We start from the raw sequence: 16563 nt of genomic DNA on the forward strand, positions 1-16563 counted from the left end.
CCATCTAGTATGTATTTATATGTTTTTTCCATGTCTTTAACAAAGAATAGTTCACTTAACTAGGCTTTTCTGTAATAATTAGTTTTGTGGAAGTGAAACAGGGCTTAAATATTCATAGAAGAGCCTGGAAGTTGGCACCCATGTGTGGTTTTCCCAGAATGGCTTTGGAGAATGAAAGTCTGCTTCTAGCCATACAGTGTTGAGAAGTTTTTTACCATGGAGATCCTAACTTCAGTGAATAGTTTGTCTGGTAGAGAGGGTAGGGACTGGATACTGTAGAAGGTAATTATGATTGTTATTAAGAGACAGATTACTTTGGGAGATAGAATAATCTGGTATAGGTATTCTTCATCCTAGTTTTGAGATACCCTTGGGTGTCTCCAGACATCGCAAAGGAGATCACAAGACTCCCCAAGCAAAATTAATTTTACTCTGTCCTACTTTTAAAAATATATAATGTGCAGCACTATTAAAAGAAACAGAATCCCTTGTAATCAAAATATGATGGAGATAGCTGAAAGGTGGAAAGAACACCAGGCTATGTAGAAAACATTGATTCCATGCTTGGCTCTGCTACCCATCTCTCTGTTCAGAAAATTTTCACTTTCAAATGAAGCTACTATCTGCCTTGAAACCCATCTAGGATATAATAAAAATAAAATGAGATTTTAGTTTGAAAATGTCTTAGAACTGAAAGATTTCACATCACTGTAAAATTATTTTTAAATCAGTAAATTCTGGTAAACACTTCTACATTTAACAGACAGTGGAGTTTTTCAGTAGGGAAAAACAACGAACTAAGAGGAAAAAAACAGGTTCTAATCTAAACTTCTTTCTCAAATATTTATTTCGTTTATTTTTAATCTTGGATAAGTCAGTAGTGTTTTCTGGGTTTATGTTCTTTATCTGTAAAATGAGGGAGCTTGACTACATGAGTTTTAGGTTTACTTATACTTCTAAAATTCTGTAATTCTAGCAATAAAAACTGATCCTTAGAGCAGAAATTAAAGTCCTTGGTGAATTGAAAAATGCCAGCTTTCAACATTCCTTCCATTTATTTATATACCTTCAGAGTTTAGATAATGTTTTCACCTACATACACGCTTTCATTTGTTCATCATAAATGAGGCAGACAGAGCAGGAATTATCCCCATTTTACAGGTGACTTGTTAAGTGGCTTGTATTAATGCACAGCTGGTGAGTGGCAGATGTGGCACTTGAGCCCACTTCTATATCTAATATCCAAAACTCTTTCTCAAACAGCAACTATGGTCTTTGCTGTCCATGAAATGCCTAGTATTTCAGACTGTTTCCATTTTGTACAATATATCCCTGTAAACACAAGTATCTTACTATGTGATTTGCATTTTGAAATAGATGCTTACATCTCTAAAGTATGGTTTGGTACACCATGATTTTCATTGAGTTTTGACAGCAGATAATTTAATCTTGGTAAATACAATACTGTACCCTGACAGTGATATAAATATGTGGGCAAGCTGGGTTAGCAAATTTCTCAGCACTTTATATGCTGTTTCTGTTTCTGGAAAAACAAGTCTGAACTGCAGGGGGGGAAAAATATGGTCTTATGGAAATGGCTATGAGAAAGTTCTATTTAGAACTATTCAGTGCAGTCTAAGATAGACAGTAGAATTGCTGTTAGTAACATTAATTCTGTTTCACAGTTCCGAGATTCATGAATTGAACAAAGAAACTAAAAACTTCTCTGATTGACTCTAAATATATCCCATTTTATAGTTAAGAATAGACTCTTAAAGATGACCTGCCCATTTCACTTTGTTTCTTTCTCTCAAGCCTGGAATTATACATTTGTTCATCTTCATGAAGTCTTGTGAAGAAAGAAGCAGGACTGTGGGAAAGCAGGAACTGGCTTAGATGCCAGAAACAAGGAGTAAGCAGGAGGTGTAGTTATGTTTCATATGAAATGCAGAACCTAAGTGAAACATAAATATTGCTGGCAAAATGAAAGAGCAGCTTGTTCAGTTGCTACTTCAATTAGCAGGGGTTTCGTGGCCAAGAAGAAAAAGGAAAAGCTGTACCATCTGCTTTTATTTCTGAAGTTGCCTCAGTATTGGGTGACTGACCTCTGCAACCTGTTCATCATTTGCATACAAAATGTTCTTTACATTTACCACCCTCCCTCCCTCTTATCTCTCCCTCCCTCCCCTCCCTCCCTTCTCTCTCTCTCCCTTCCTTCCTTCATTTCTTTCTTTCTTTCTTTTTCTTTCTTTCTTTCTTCTTTTCTTTCTTTCTTATGCTGATTTCTGGGTCATTGGAGTGATAACTTTCAATACATTTTTGCTGCATATGACACCCTTGGAAGAAATCAGAACAGAATTCATCCTCCCCTCCTGCTAGCTACCTATCTTTACCCCTCATCCAACATGTATTAGTGTATTCAGTCAGCAAGCAGATATTAGGTATCTGTAATGGGTTCAATGCTGAGAAAATATATAGAATAATATATAGAATAATATTTCTTCCACCAAACCTTCAAGGACATGTTATGTCTTTGTTAAGTAATAATTCTAATGAAATGTTAGGTAATCAAAGTAATAAAAACACATGGCATAGCTGAATACAGAATAAAGGTGCAATATAAATGTATATGTATATATTAAAGGCACACTCAGACATTTAAAGTTCAGTAAATATTTGTTGACGATTGACTCAGATTCGGCAGGTAATAGAAGATGAAAATAAAGGTAGCCTAAGCAGTAATGGATTTTTTTATCCCTTAATAAAAAGTCTAGAAATAAGACTATAGTAGGACTGGTTAATTCAACAGTTAAAATAAGTCATCAGAGACCAGGAGGCTTTCAATCCTTCCATCTGATGGCTTGAGTGTGATAACTGTATGTGCTTTCATTGTTGCAAGTTGGTTAAACCTGTTCTAGGCAAAGAAGGGTGTTCCCTCCCACATATCAATTTTTATTAAAAAGGAAATCCTTTCTCTGAAGGTCCTCTTTATCTTTCAGCTCACTGGTGTTTTGGACTGAATATTTGTGTTGCCTCCCCCACCCCTCCGCCCAACTCATATGTTGAAGCCCTAACCCCCAATGTGATGATATTTGGAGATGGGGCCTTTTGGAGGTAATTAGGGTTAGATGAGGTATGTGGGTGGGGCCCTCAGGATAGGATTAGTTCCTTATAAAAAGAGGAAGAGACCAGAGCCCTTTCTCTATCATGTGAGGATACTGCAAGAAGACAGCCAATTGCAAGCCAGGAAGGTCCTCACCAAGAACTGAACCACGCTATTACCCTGATGTTAGACTTCCAAACCTTCAGAACTGTGAGAAATTAGTGTCCATTATTTAAGCCACCCAGTGTATGATATTTTGTTATAGCAGCCTGAGCAGACTAAGCCACTTCTCTTGACTAATTTAGACCAATCATGACTAAGCTATTGGTAGAGGTGGGTGTATCTTGCCTGAGTACATGGATAAAATGGAGGTTCTACGGGTCAGAAACAAAGGGACCGTATAGCTGTTGGAGAGACAACTATCAAAACCTGCTTCAGACAGCTTTGCAGGTATTATGGCCTCTGTTGCAACTATTCAACTTTGTTATTGTAGCATGAAAGCAGTCATACATAATATGTAAATGAATGAGTTTAGGTGTGTTTCAATAACACTTTATTATGGACAATGAAATTTGAATTTCATAATATTTTCACATGCCATGAGTTATTAATCTTATTTTGATTTCAATATAAAATATCCTGAAATGTAATAAACATTCTCAGCTCTTATGCCACATAAAAACAGTCAGCAGGCTAGACATGGCCGGTGGGTTGTAGACTGATGATCCCTCATCTTAAGTAATGCTCAATTTCAGGGAATGGAGTGATGGAAAATATCAAATAAGAATGATCAATTAAAGAGCTAGAAGAAGAACCAAGGGAGTATACAGAAAAAGGTTGGATTGAGTGATTGTCAAGTCACTGGTCAGAGAAGTGATTGAGGTAGAACCTAGAATGTCAGGGGAAATGAGGAAACAAAGCATAATAATTATGACAGCTTAAGTATGATTAGTGGAGGAGAAAGAATTACCTGTTTATTAAGTGGAATAATCAGTAGATAGACAAAGATTGAAGTTACAAAAAGATAAAGGAGATAATTAAAGAAAAATAGACCAGAGGAGGTAAGAGGGGATATTATTTATGTCACAGCTACAGGGTATGATCCTTGGAAGAATGCAGGCATCGTTGTTGACAGGAAGCGTGGAGGATGGAAAAATAGAGAGAAATTGATGTGTGGTGGTAGTGATGTGTGCATCGGCAGTGCTATCATCACGTGTACTTGGGTTCCTTTGTGAATGAGGCATAGAGTATTTTCTGAGCATATAGGAGAAGGAGTAGGAGTAAGAGCCTTGAATATGGAGATAACTTAGGATAGGGGCTGTCGTTAATGCATGAGTTTTAAATAAGAAGAATCAAAGGGTGTCTGAATGACGACAAGGTCCTATTAGGAATTAGACACCCTGACTTGTGGTAGTTGATACAGTCTCAGAGATTTTGAGATGTTCTTAGCTATGTTAAGAAAACAAACTGGGAAGCAGAGAAAGTAAGATTAGGAATAAACATACCTGATATGGAGAAATAGACAGGTTCCTTCTTCAGCATTTTCCCTTTCACAGTCACCTAGAAATTGTTTGGGCATGGTATAGAGCTGTGTTGTTTAATATTGTAACTTCTAACCACATGTAGCTATTTATTTGTTTGTTTAAATTTACTTAAATTAAATTTTAATTTTTAAAAAACAGTTAGTTGTACTAGCTGCATTTCAAGTGCTTAGGAGTCATCTGTGGCTCCTGACTATTGTGTTAGACTGTTCAGATAAAGAACATTTCTATCATTTTCAGCAGAAAATTCCATTGGACAGTGCTGGTATAGGGAATGGTTTTCTGTCTTTTTTTTTTTTTTCACCTGTCCAGAGATCACTGAGATTACAAACAGATAATCAAAATTTGCATGTAGGTCCCCAGCCCAGGAACCTGAGAACATTGGAAAAAAAATGGTTGCAAGACAATCCCATGGCTCACCCTAGGTTAAGCTCTCCATCATGACTGATAGGCAAACTGACAAAAATAGAATTCAACTGAGTGACAATAAAGGATTTAAAATCCAAGGCACTGAAGAGAACAATGGGGGCAACTGTATTCATTCTGTTTCTTTTTTCTCCCACTCTCAAATTTTCACTTAATGGCTGAGTCACGTAGGTTAAATGTGTGTGACAAGAGGGTATTCTGTTGTGTGTGAACATAAAGGGCACATGCTGAAATGCAGAACATTAATATGTAAATCAATGCAATTTTCCATAATAGGTATATAATGGAAGTGCTTAAGAGATAACAAATGCAGGAGGTATTCAGATCAGTTTTTAGTTTTATAGCCCTTCACCTGATCACCGTGCCCTCTTGTCTTATTCCATTATGACCACCGCATGGATGGGACATGTATGAGGCCATGATCTCAGAAACTGGGTTGGCTCCTTTGGGAGAACCAGTAGTCGATTGCCTCAGTCATTCATTATGTAGTGCTTACACACAAAATTTTGGATATTGCACTAACTGCTCTTCAGTAGAAAATTTTTTTTTAATTATTACTATTTTTAGAAAGGTACTGTGAGTTATTCTTGATCTATTTCTCCTGGATCTATTTTTATTTTCTTCAAAAATTTTTTTCAAGAGTATTAACATTTTTCTCCTGAATAAAAATGATTTCTGTAATTTGGAGAAACTGTGTACATGCACACCTCGTTTTACTGCACTTTGCTTTATTGCACTTTACAGATACTGCATTTTTTGCAAATTGAATGTTTGTGGCAATCCTGCATTAAGCAAGTCCATTGGCACCATTTTTCCAACAGCATTTGCTTACTTCATGTCTCTATGTCACATTTTGGTAATTTTCTCAATATTTCAAACTTCTTTGTTATTATTACATTTGTTACGGTGACCTGTGGTCAGTGACCTTTGGTGTCACTATTGTAATTGGTTGGGGAAACCAAAAACCACACCCATATAAAAGGGTCAACTTAACCCATGAATGTGGTGTTCGGACTGCTCCACCAACCGGTCTTTTTCCCATCTCTCTCCCTCTCCTTGGGCCACCCTATTCTCTGAGACAAAACAGTATCAAAATTAGACGAGTTAATAATCCTACAATGACCTCTAAATGTTTCAGGGAAGGGAAGAGCCACACATCTCTCACTTTAAATCAAAAGTTAGAAATGATTAAGCTTAGTGAGAAAGGCATGTCAAAAGCTCAGATAGGCCAGAATCCAGGCCTCTTGCACCAAACAATTAGCCAAGTTGCGAATGAAAAGAAACATTCATGAAAGAAATTAAAAATCCTACTCCAGTGAAAACACAAATGACAAGAAAGCAAAACAGCCTTATTGCTGATATGGAGAAAGTTTTAGTGGTCTGGATAGAAGATCAAATCATCCACCTGGTCACCCAAGCACTCTGATGGAGATGTACAATGAGATTCATGTTGTTTTCATGCCTCCTAACACAACATGCATTCTGCAGCCCATGGATTAAGGAATGATTTTGACTTTCAAGTCTTATTACATAAGAAATACATATCATAAGGCTATAGTTGCCACAGATAGTGATTCCTCTGATGCATCTGGGCAAAGTCAATTGAAAACCTTCTGGAAAGGATTCACCATTCTAGATGCCATTAAGAATATTTGTGATTCATGGGAAGAGGTCAAAATATCGACATTAACAAGAATTTGGGAGAAGTTGATTCCGATTCCAATCCTCATGGATGACTTTGAGGGGTTCAGGACTTCAGTGGAAGAAGCAGATGTGGCAGAAATAGCACAAGAACTAGAAGTGGAGCCTGAAGATGTGACTGAATTGCTTCAATCCCCTGATAAAACTCTAATGGATGAGAAGTTTCTTCTATGTATGATCAAAGGAAGTGGTTTCTTGAGATGGAGTCTACCCTGGAAGATGCTGTGAAGATTGTTGAAATGGTGACAAAGGATTTAGAATATAAGATAGACTTAGATGATAAAGCAGTGGCAAAGTTTGAGAGGATTGACTCCGATTTTGAAAAAAGTTCTACTGTGGGTGAAATGTTGTCAAACAGCATTGCCTGCTACAGAGAAATCATCGGTGAAAGAGAGTCAGTCAATGCTGCAAACTTCATTATTGTCTTATTTTAAGAAATTGTCACAGCCACCCCGGCCTTCAGCAGCCATCACCCTGATCGGTCAGTAGCCACGAACATCGAGGCAAGACCCTACACCAGCAAAAAGACTAGGACTCAGTGAAGGCTCAGCTTATGGTTAGCATTTTTTAGCAATAAAGTATTTTTAAATTAAGGTATGTACATTTTTTTAGACATAATGCTGTTGCACTTGCACACTTGATAGACTACAGTATAGTAAACTTATATACACTGGGAAACAAACAAAAAAATTGTGTAACTTGCTTTGTTGTGATATTTGCTTTATTTTAGTGATCTGGAATGAAACCCCCAATATCTCCAAGGTGTGCCTGTATACACTGACAAGCTCTCAGGTGACTAACTGTCAAAGAGTTGTGAAAAATGATCCTATTATTATTTTACATTCTAAATATAACATTAAATAAGGAACTTTAAACTTATTTCTGAAAAAAGATGCATGGCAGAAATATTGTTCTTCCATGGAAAAATTACATAAAATAAGTAAAGACAAAGGTCTTAGAATGCAGACATAGATTTTATTTAATACATATAGATTTATTTACTTACCCAGAGCTACATATTGTTTAGACAAGCAATATACTCTGTTTATGAACATAAATATATAAATTAGGTACTTACAAGCTCTGTGATGTTGGACAAATTGCTAAATTTCCCAGAACCTCTTTTTTCTCTTCTTTTCAAATGGATTTAATAACACTATCTTTCTCACTGGATTTTTCTTCACATTAAATGAGACCATGACTGTCAGCCTCTCAGCATAGGGATAAATGTGCTAAAGCAAGGTTTACCATTGTTTTCTTGTTTTTTAAAGCCCCAGAGCTAATAAATGTTCAGCGATTCAAATCTGTATCAAACTGTCAGCAAAGCCAATCTTCTTCCCCACTCCACGGTTAGAAAACTGCCCTTCTAATCATGTGCCAAGACACCACTCAGCTCAGGGATCTGGGCAGTGTACATGCAGCAGTCTTACAGAAACATCTAATTGTATATCAAAGTAGTTCACAAAATAGAGCCATTTAAATGTGTTTACAAAAATTCTTAAAACCTCAGTTTTGGGCTTCCCTGGTGGCGCAGTGGTTGAGAGTTCGCCTGCCGATTCAGGGGACACGGGTTCGTACCCCGGTCTGGGAAGATTCCCACATGCCGCGGAGCGGCTGGGCCCATGAGCCATGGCCGCTGAGCCTGCACGTCCGGAGCCTGTGCTCCACAACGGGAGAGGCCACAGCAGTGAGAGGCCCACGAACCGCAAAAAACAAACAAACAAAAAAAAACCCCTCAGTTTTAAAAGTTCTTCTCAATGAAAATGTATCCCTTATTTTACTCTTAGTTCTAATTTGCCTCTGCCTTCGTTGTTCCTCTTACTAGAGCTTCTCTTGAATGACAATGATCTAAAGAGTTTGGGACTGAGTTTTTAGGGAAAGGAAGCAGCAGAATTTTGCCTGTAAAGAAGAGGGAAGTGAAACAGTGAGTCTGGCCTTAGAGTATCCATTTCAGATTCTTTTGTCCTGCAAAGAGACTACTTGTCCTTCTATCCATTTTTCAAACTTAATATTCTGAATTTCAAATTCTAAACCTAAGACCTCTCTCTGAAGACAGGTATTTTTCTCATGACAAAAAATATCAAGAAAATGGGAATTAATAGGACATGAAGTTTTTCTTATATATTTGAAGATCCTACTCTTAGCCCTTGAGATTATGTCAACAGAACCAAAGGAAATACAGTTACTGACGGAAGCAAGGGCAGGGAGCAGTTTGAGTTCTGCCAGATTGATCTGTATCGAAGAGTTATCATTCTGAATTTGCTATAGAACATTATGACCTCCCATTTGGTTTTTATAACATCAGCACAACTTGTTAAGGAAAAATTTCTAAAGGTAGTGATTAACCCACCAATGTCATACCTCTGTTGACATCTCCCTAAAAGATAACCTGCAGTTATAGAAATCTACAATGAAAACTAGCCTAATGGTTCATATGTGCTCTAACTATATGATCAGAACAAAAAAAATCTCGGCATCTCTGCTATTTCCAGATATGACAAGAAAGGTGAGAGGTATTAATCAGTTGTCAAATGTTTTTTGGGTTTTTTTTTTTCCAAAATATCTATTGCATGGCTTCCCTCCCCAAATTAGACTATAACATAATTGCATACCAATAATTTATCCTAAAGAAACATTCACTAACTTCATTTTAGTTATTATTGTGCAGCTTTATATATTTATAAAATGATGGCCTCTAATTTGGACGTTGGCCTATAAATTCCTGAGAGCACTAGTTTATTATTAAAGTTATTTTACTGTTATTATAAATAATGAATTTGGATGATGTCTTTAATTTAGTTTATTAGGCAAGAGGGCTTGTAATTTGGATTCCCCCTCTTAGTTTGTGAGACTTCCCTGTAAAATTAATATCCCTCCTATAGTAAAGGATGGGGGAACCAAGACATAGCAAATTTGGCAGTAAACATACTGTCTTCATATGTTAAGACCAAAACATCCAAATGTCCCTTTCCCCCTTACCTGTACATTAAATGCTATCACTGTACAACACAATTTTAAACTTTCAAATCTTGAAGGAAAGGCTGTGAATTTAGAGAAAGACTGCATGAGGCAAAGAGAATGTATATTTTGTCAGTTATGGTGGTGGTATGGGAAATAGACTCCATTTGAAATGTATCATACCATAAAAACACCTTGAGGTTTGGGTGAATGCTGTTCTTTGGCATGGGTCAGGGACTGAATTTGCAGTAGAATTTTTCAGGGCTGAATGCAACAAAAATAACTGCTTCCCTCAGGGAAAATGAGAGGGAAAATTTTACAAGACTGACCTCTAAAGAATTGGTACATTAGATGTGGAAATTGTCCTGGTGGAACTCACTTATGCTTCTGAGATTTCTCTCCATTCTCAAATAAATATCATTGTGCACTGGGAGGTGTGAATATGGAAAACAAGATGACACAACATGTTGCTGTAGAATTGTGCAAAGTATGTGGTGTGCTTCTTAAAATTCGTTTATGAAATAAATCAAGAATTAGATTAACTGTAAGGAGGATTTTTGATACATTAAGTGAATTTTTAAAAAGTTTGTCTTCCTGTGAAAATGAATAGTAGGACACTAATGTTTTTAATTGATAAAAGCCATCTATGCCATTTGGCTTTATTAGCAGAACTAGATCATTCACCTAGACAGTCTCTTGTAGTTGCAGTAACTAAAAAACCCTATTGGTGAGGCTTCCCTGGTGGCGTAGTGGTTGAGAGTCCGCCTGCCGATGCAGGGGACACGAGTTTGTGCCCCAGTCCGGGAAGATCCCACATGCCACGGAGCGGCTGGGCCCGTGAGCCATGGCCGCTGAGCCTGTGCGTCCGGAACCTGTGCTCCGCAACAGGAGAGGCCACAACAGTGAGAGGCCCGCGTACCGCAAAAAAATAAAAACACTATTGGTGGCATCCGCAGCCCTTTAAGCTTTAGCAGTTGGAGTTCTATCCCAGAAAGTTAGCCTCATAAACTTCTCTAATGAGAAAAGTAAAACTTGGAATTTCCACAAAACAGTTTAGAAAATCATAAAAGACAGGATGGGTTTACCAGGAAGCGCATGACTCATATCCTTCCAGTAATATCATTTTATTTCAGGCACCACAAAAGCTGTAAGTACAAATAGTTACCTACTGAAAGGATTTTAAAATGTCTCTGCAACCAGTATCACTGAGAGATGCGGAAGGTGGGATGTGATAAGGATGTCCACAATTTTGCATGCCCAGTGAGCCTCCTTTATTGTAGTCTACATTTTCTGTTTTTGAAAAATAGGACTAAAGTCGTGTTCACGGGACTCTAGGAAAGAATGGCGCTTCTTGGAAAAGTGAGCGGGTTTGTCAGTGGTGCCCCTGTCAGGGGTGACCTGTGACAAGCACATCTCTTCATCTCAGAGGCATCATGCTTCTTTGGAAATCCTTAGATCAAACTCACAAGAAGAAAGAGGTGTTAAATGTATCACAGGGAGCCAGCCAAAGCATTTTAACAAAGAAAAACAAGGCTAGAACAGAAAGTGTTTAGGATTCAACATCACACTCTTAATCTTAATTTTACAAAGATGAAGCCGTACACGTCCATGGCCTCATTCTGGCCTTTAATACCAAAAGTGTTTTCTACCTCTCCCATACCTAACTTTACCTGCCTCCAAAGCCTTCCAAAGAAAGGGGGTGGACGTTAAGTAATAACTTACAGATTATAAAGCCCACAGCTAGACAGTAGCTGTTAAGACAGGAAGTTTGGTGGGTAGAATGGATGTTAATAATTTAAACAAGCCATAAGATGAAACTTCTCAGATATCCAGACATGTAGGTTAAACGAAGGCAAGACATTGATTGGAATGTAACAGAAAGGAGTTTGTTCCAGTATAAAGTCTTAGCTTCCCAGTTGTTATGAGCAACTACTGGCATATAATAGAAGCAATTGTGTTTTACTGTTGCATCTTAAGATCTTGACAGAATATTTTAAAACTAATTATTTCTATCACAAAAGAGCTCAGGAGACAGTGGCATGCTCATTGAAGTTTGGCATTTTTTATTTTTCTAGCAAAATGCATGATATGGCCTGAAGTGGTGGTATAAATTACAGCCTGTTTCTCAGCAAGACTTTTCTTATTACTGAGACCTGGTATCTTGTTTCTAAATAGTTAGGAAACTTTAAATCAAAGTGGGAAGATTTCCCACTTGTTACTAAAAAGACTGAAGAGCGTTAGTGAATTAATAGAAGAGATTCTTCTTTTTTTTAAATATAAATACATTATACAGTAGGAAAAAACTTGCCTTTACTGGTATTAATCTGTCAGCAACCAGTTCATACAAGGGCAGAAAATTAGAATCAGAGCAAAGAAGTAGCCTCTGATACAAGCCAATGAGGCAGGTTTTCAGTACAAATATGAATCCAGGTCTTAAATCCATTAGAAATGGGTACAGTATTCTTGTATTCTCCACAAAGCTTAGCCTGGAATTGGGCATTATAAAAAGTGCTAATAGAAGCCATCTGATTAATTAAATCAAGTAGTGCTTATGCTGTTGTGTATGAAGAAAACTTTCTTTAGTATCACAGATGATGCCAGCTGGCCTAGCTGGGGCTTTGTCATCGACTGTTGGGGGGCTACTGTTGGAAAGACCCTTGCCCTCGCTTGTTATACTCTTTCTCTAAACCCCTGTGCTCAGGCAGCCTAACTCCTCCACTGGAATGGGGCAAACTGGATCTCACCCCAGGGCCTTTGCACCTGCTTTTCCCTATGCCAGACACCAGAGTGATCACCCAGCTCCCAGAATGACTGGCTTGCTCTCATCTTCAGATCTCTGCCTAGATGTCACCTCTTCAGAGAGTTCTTTCCTCACTCTTGGCTATCTTTCTTTAAATGATGCTTTCTTTTCCTTAATAACATTGACTCTGTTGCCACTATCTGATGCCTTACTATGTGTCTCCCTATCACCACTAACCACCTCCAACACAAGAATGTAAGCTCTCAAGGGCAGGGACTCTGCCTTGTTCATTACTATAGCTTCAGCTCCTAATAGACATACTAGGTGCTCAATAAAGATTTTTGATTAATGAATTCATGATGAGAAAATTTTCCATATTCTATTTCTGATTTCATTTCCAGAACAATGGAGCAGGTACCATGTTCTCTCTCTCTTCATTTCTAGTAGTTGAGCTTGTTAAGGTGACTTGCCTTCCAGTTGCTAAAGGTAGAGGAAGGTAGTCCATTGAGGACACAAAGCCAGACGGCACTGATGGGTAATCTGACAGAGTAGCACTAGCACTTATTGCTGAGGGAGAGTCAGTGAGGTGGAGCATGTTCAACCAAAAGAAATGAGAGTTGATAGGAGAAGATTTGATCAACCCCAATTATTTGAGAACTCCCAATATGTTCGGAAATACATTTTTCATGCTGGGGAATATATCCACATCGCTGCTTTCAAGGGCTTACTTCTGGATATAAGAGTAAGATAAGTCACGTGAAAGAACACAGATTCAATGACAAAAGTGAAGACAGAATTCCAGGAAGGAGAGAGAGCTTGAGCAAATATAGGAAGGCGGGAGAGGAATATGTTTCACTGAGGAGTGGATAAGTAATTCTGAGTTGTCGAGGATTCAAAGCAGAAAACTGTGGGATGATGGACTGTAAATATTAGTTTATGCCAGATTGTGGTGAAATTTGAAGGCGAGGCTTTAGATTTTGTAGTTTGACTAGTGAGGCCCATGTTTTCAATAGGAATATGCTAGGTTTAAAGTGACATTTAAGGACGATCAGTATAACATCAGTGTTCAGGCTAAAGCAAACTTGCATATAGAACTGAGAGTGGTCAGGAAGTCTGGGGAAATTTTTGCACATATTTCATGTCTAAAGATAGCTCTGTGTAACCACCTGGTGTATGTCTTCTATTAGCTGATCTGCCTCTCAGCTTTTGCTGTGTTACTTAACTATATTTATGGTCCTGGTTTGCTGTGGTCAAACCGACAATTCTGAGAAACAGCACATCACTAATCAAACCTTCATCTGCACTTAGATAAGTAATTGTGTTAGACTGATTAGCAGTTGTGAAATATCCTGCAGTGCTTGTGTGTTTTGAATACAAAATCTAGACTAGACCAACGTTACAGCCAACGCTGCAAACAAAATTGGATTAGCCAGACTAAAATGGTAACTTCAATTGAGAAATGAGTCATTGTGAGATTTCTTGCTTGAACTTGCCAGTTCAAAGTCCAGATATGATACTTGCTTCCATATGTACTAAAATATTTCTAATAATGCCAGTTCTAAAGAAGACCAGTTTTATTTTTGTTTAACTTCATGGTTTGTCTTTCTCTGGAAAAATATTCAGCTCATCGGCAATACATGTTCCCTTATTAAATGGTTTACCTTTGTTTTAACTCTAGGCTATAGTTTGAATTCATGGCGATACAAATTGGTATTTTGGGAAGAAATTATGTCAATTATCATGTTACACTTTGTGCAGTTAGCATCTCTAACATTCCAGAACCACATATTTGAACTGTACAATTTTTTAAAAGTTGGATATCACTAAATAATGTATTGTCGTATAAATTACACGTTTTCTTTTATAGCTGACAAGTTAAATGTGATGTCTCTCACTATCATTCATTTAAAGTCAAACATCCTAGCCCAGGTAAGCTCCTTGAGAATGTGGGTCAGAGATAGTTCATTATGTGAGGAATTTGTAACTTTGAGAGCATACATGAAGGAGAGTTAAATGAGGAGCTCAAATTGGAGAAGTACAGAGAATATAGCCATATAGTGACTCTAAAGAGTTTGATTACTTATTTTTTTTAATCAATGGTCACAGACTAATAAGCTGGCCGCACCAAATCATTTGTGGTTTGCTTGAATTGCCTATTTCATTAAAGGAAAAAAATGGGAAAATAGGATAAAGCTACAGTGCTGATCTCTTCATGATGAATTATGCATCTTGTATGGCTGACGAGTTTGTCACTTTTTAACTTGCAACATTCACTTGTTTAGCTACAAAATCCACTGAATCACTCTGTTTAGGAGTCCAAATATGCTAGTGCACACGGGTGATGTCATCCTGGAAATAATCAACATAGTTCAGTGGTTTTGAAGATAAATTGAAACTTGCTAATTATATTCATTTTGTGAAAACTCAGATTAAAAAGACAGCCATATGCAAATTAGATACATGCAGCCCAACTGAATTATATTGTTTCATGTCTGCTTTCTAAATAATAGACAAGGTAACTATTCAGAATGATTTTTTTGAATCTTCTGACAAGCATGATGTATGGTGTTCCTAAGATATGTTCTTTGCTTAATAGGCAAAAGAAAGGCTTTACTTTCTCACTGATCTAATATTGCATGAATTTATATTACAGTGTAGCTCCACTTAGAATGTGAAGGGGGAGGGGAAAATAGATGAAAATTATATCTTACCGAAATGTACAACAGGTTTGAAAATTGCTATGTTAGCATGCAAAATAGAAAACCACAATTAATTGCTTTTCTTACTACAGACACCATAATGAACTTTGTAGAAATGTGACATAGTACAACCTCACTGTAAAAGCCCTTTGACATTATGAACACCCAGGGGATGGGGGAGGGGGACAGACTTTTCTGCATTTGACATAAATCAGACTCTTGCCCCATCTAGCAATAAGAGATCAGTTGCAATATTTCTAAATAAGGATGTGTTAGACTAGAAGGATAGAGCTATGCAGAAAAAAAAAAAAAACACCTCATCTGTTTTGGCTAGGGTGACCAGACACATCTGCTTGCTTGGAAAAGTCCAAATTTATTCCTGCTGTACTAGTGCTAATTATGAATCCTTCTACCTTTAACCATCATAAGAGTTCCTTTTTGTGTGATAAATTATGATTACAACTAATAATGATTCACCATAGCAAACAGGGAACAAACTTACATGGTTGAGCCTTCTTACTACTCCTTTACCTTGATTCATTAGTGCAGGCACAAGGAAATTATGGGTGACCAGAAAGGTATGTGGGTTGCATAGGATTTTCTTTATCACACAGTGTTAAATCATATGATCCTTGGGGTACTCTTAAGTGAGATATTTCAAATGGTCAGCTTAATACTGAAAATAAATGAAGTAAGGTATCATGAGTACAGGTGGCTCATCTACATTTGTTTCTCCATTCACCAAAGTCAGAGAAATGCAAACACTCCAGCAATAGTCCACAAAATCCAAAATAACTTTTGCTTGCAACAGAAACCACTCATGATTTTTGTTTTTGTCTTTGTTGTACTTTTCATGGATACCTTCTATACTCTTTGCAATGTTAATTTTCTTTATCTGTTTCCGTTCCCTCCTCTAGCTCTGTTATTTTTGTAGAAGGATGAGAATTCTCTGTGTTATGTTTGGTCTCTTTTATTCCTTCCCCAAATCCTCTCTATCTCTGCTCTCTTGCTTTCTCTAATATGGTTCCCATTACACACGTAAGGCGGGCCTGATCACTTGTTCTGTCTCACCAGTGTGTTCAGATTTATTTGGTGCAATGTAGGAGTGTTAACTGAGATATAGAGGAGAGCTATTTCAGTGTTATTTGCACCAAATAAATTTGTGGCTTCAAAAAGTGCATTACCTTAACTACGAAATTTATAAAGTGTTCTCATAAGAGCATGTATTAGGAGGAGATACAAATAGATGCTTCCTGTAGTTTTTGTGGCTGAGCGTTATTTTCTTAACTTTTGTATTTTATAAGGAATAAGATTTAAGTATTTTCCAATTTATTCCAACTATTGTATCTATGCAAAGTTGTTTCATTTTCAATGTCTCCTCCCTCCCTCCCTCCC

The 16563-nt window shown here is 37.3% G+C and overlaps 1 protein-coding gene across 4 annotated transcripts in view; it reads left to right on the forward strand.

Annotated features, from left to right (window-relative positions):
* The window catches only part of LOC149747754 (neurexin-1-beta), a 546613-nt gene that overhangs the window by 27454 nt on the left and 502596 nt on the right, over nt 1-16563 (forward strand). For 2 of the 4 annotated variants that reach the window (XM_022573880.3, XM_022573879.3), the window contains exon 1: nt 1-16563. This exon is cut by the window's left edge; it is cut by the window's right edge and continues 64551 nt beyond it. The exons of the other annotated variants lie outside the window; for them this stretch is intronic. The gene's annotated coding sequence lies outside the window, so the exon portion shown is untranslated. 4 annotated transcript variants of the gene reach the window in all.

Source organism: Delphinapterus leucas, chromosome 13 (genome assembly GCF_059928025.1).
Source record: "Delphinapterus leucas isolate spDelLeu-1000000601 "Yukka" chromosome 13, BTC_Dleu_Yukka2, whole genome shotgun sequence".
Classification (NCBI taxonomy): Eukaryota; Metazoa; Chordata; class Mammalia; order Artiodactyla; family Monodontidae; genus Delphinapterus; species Delphinapterus leucas.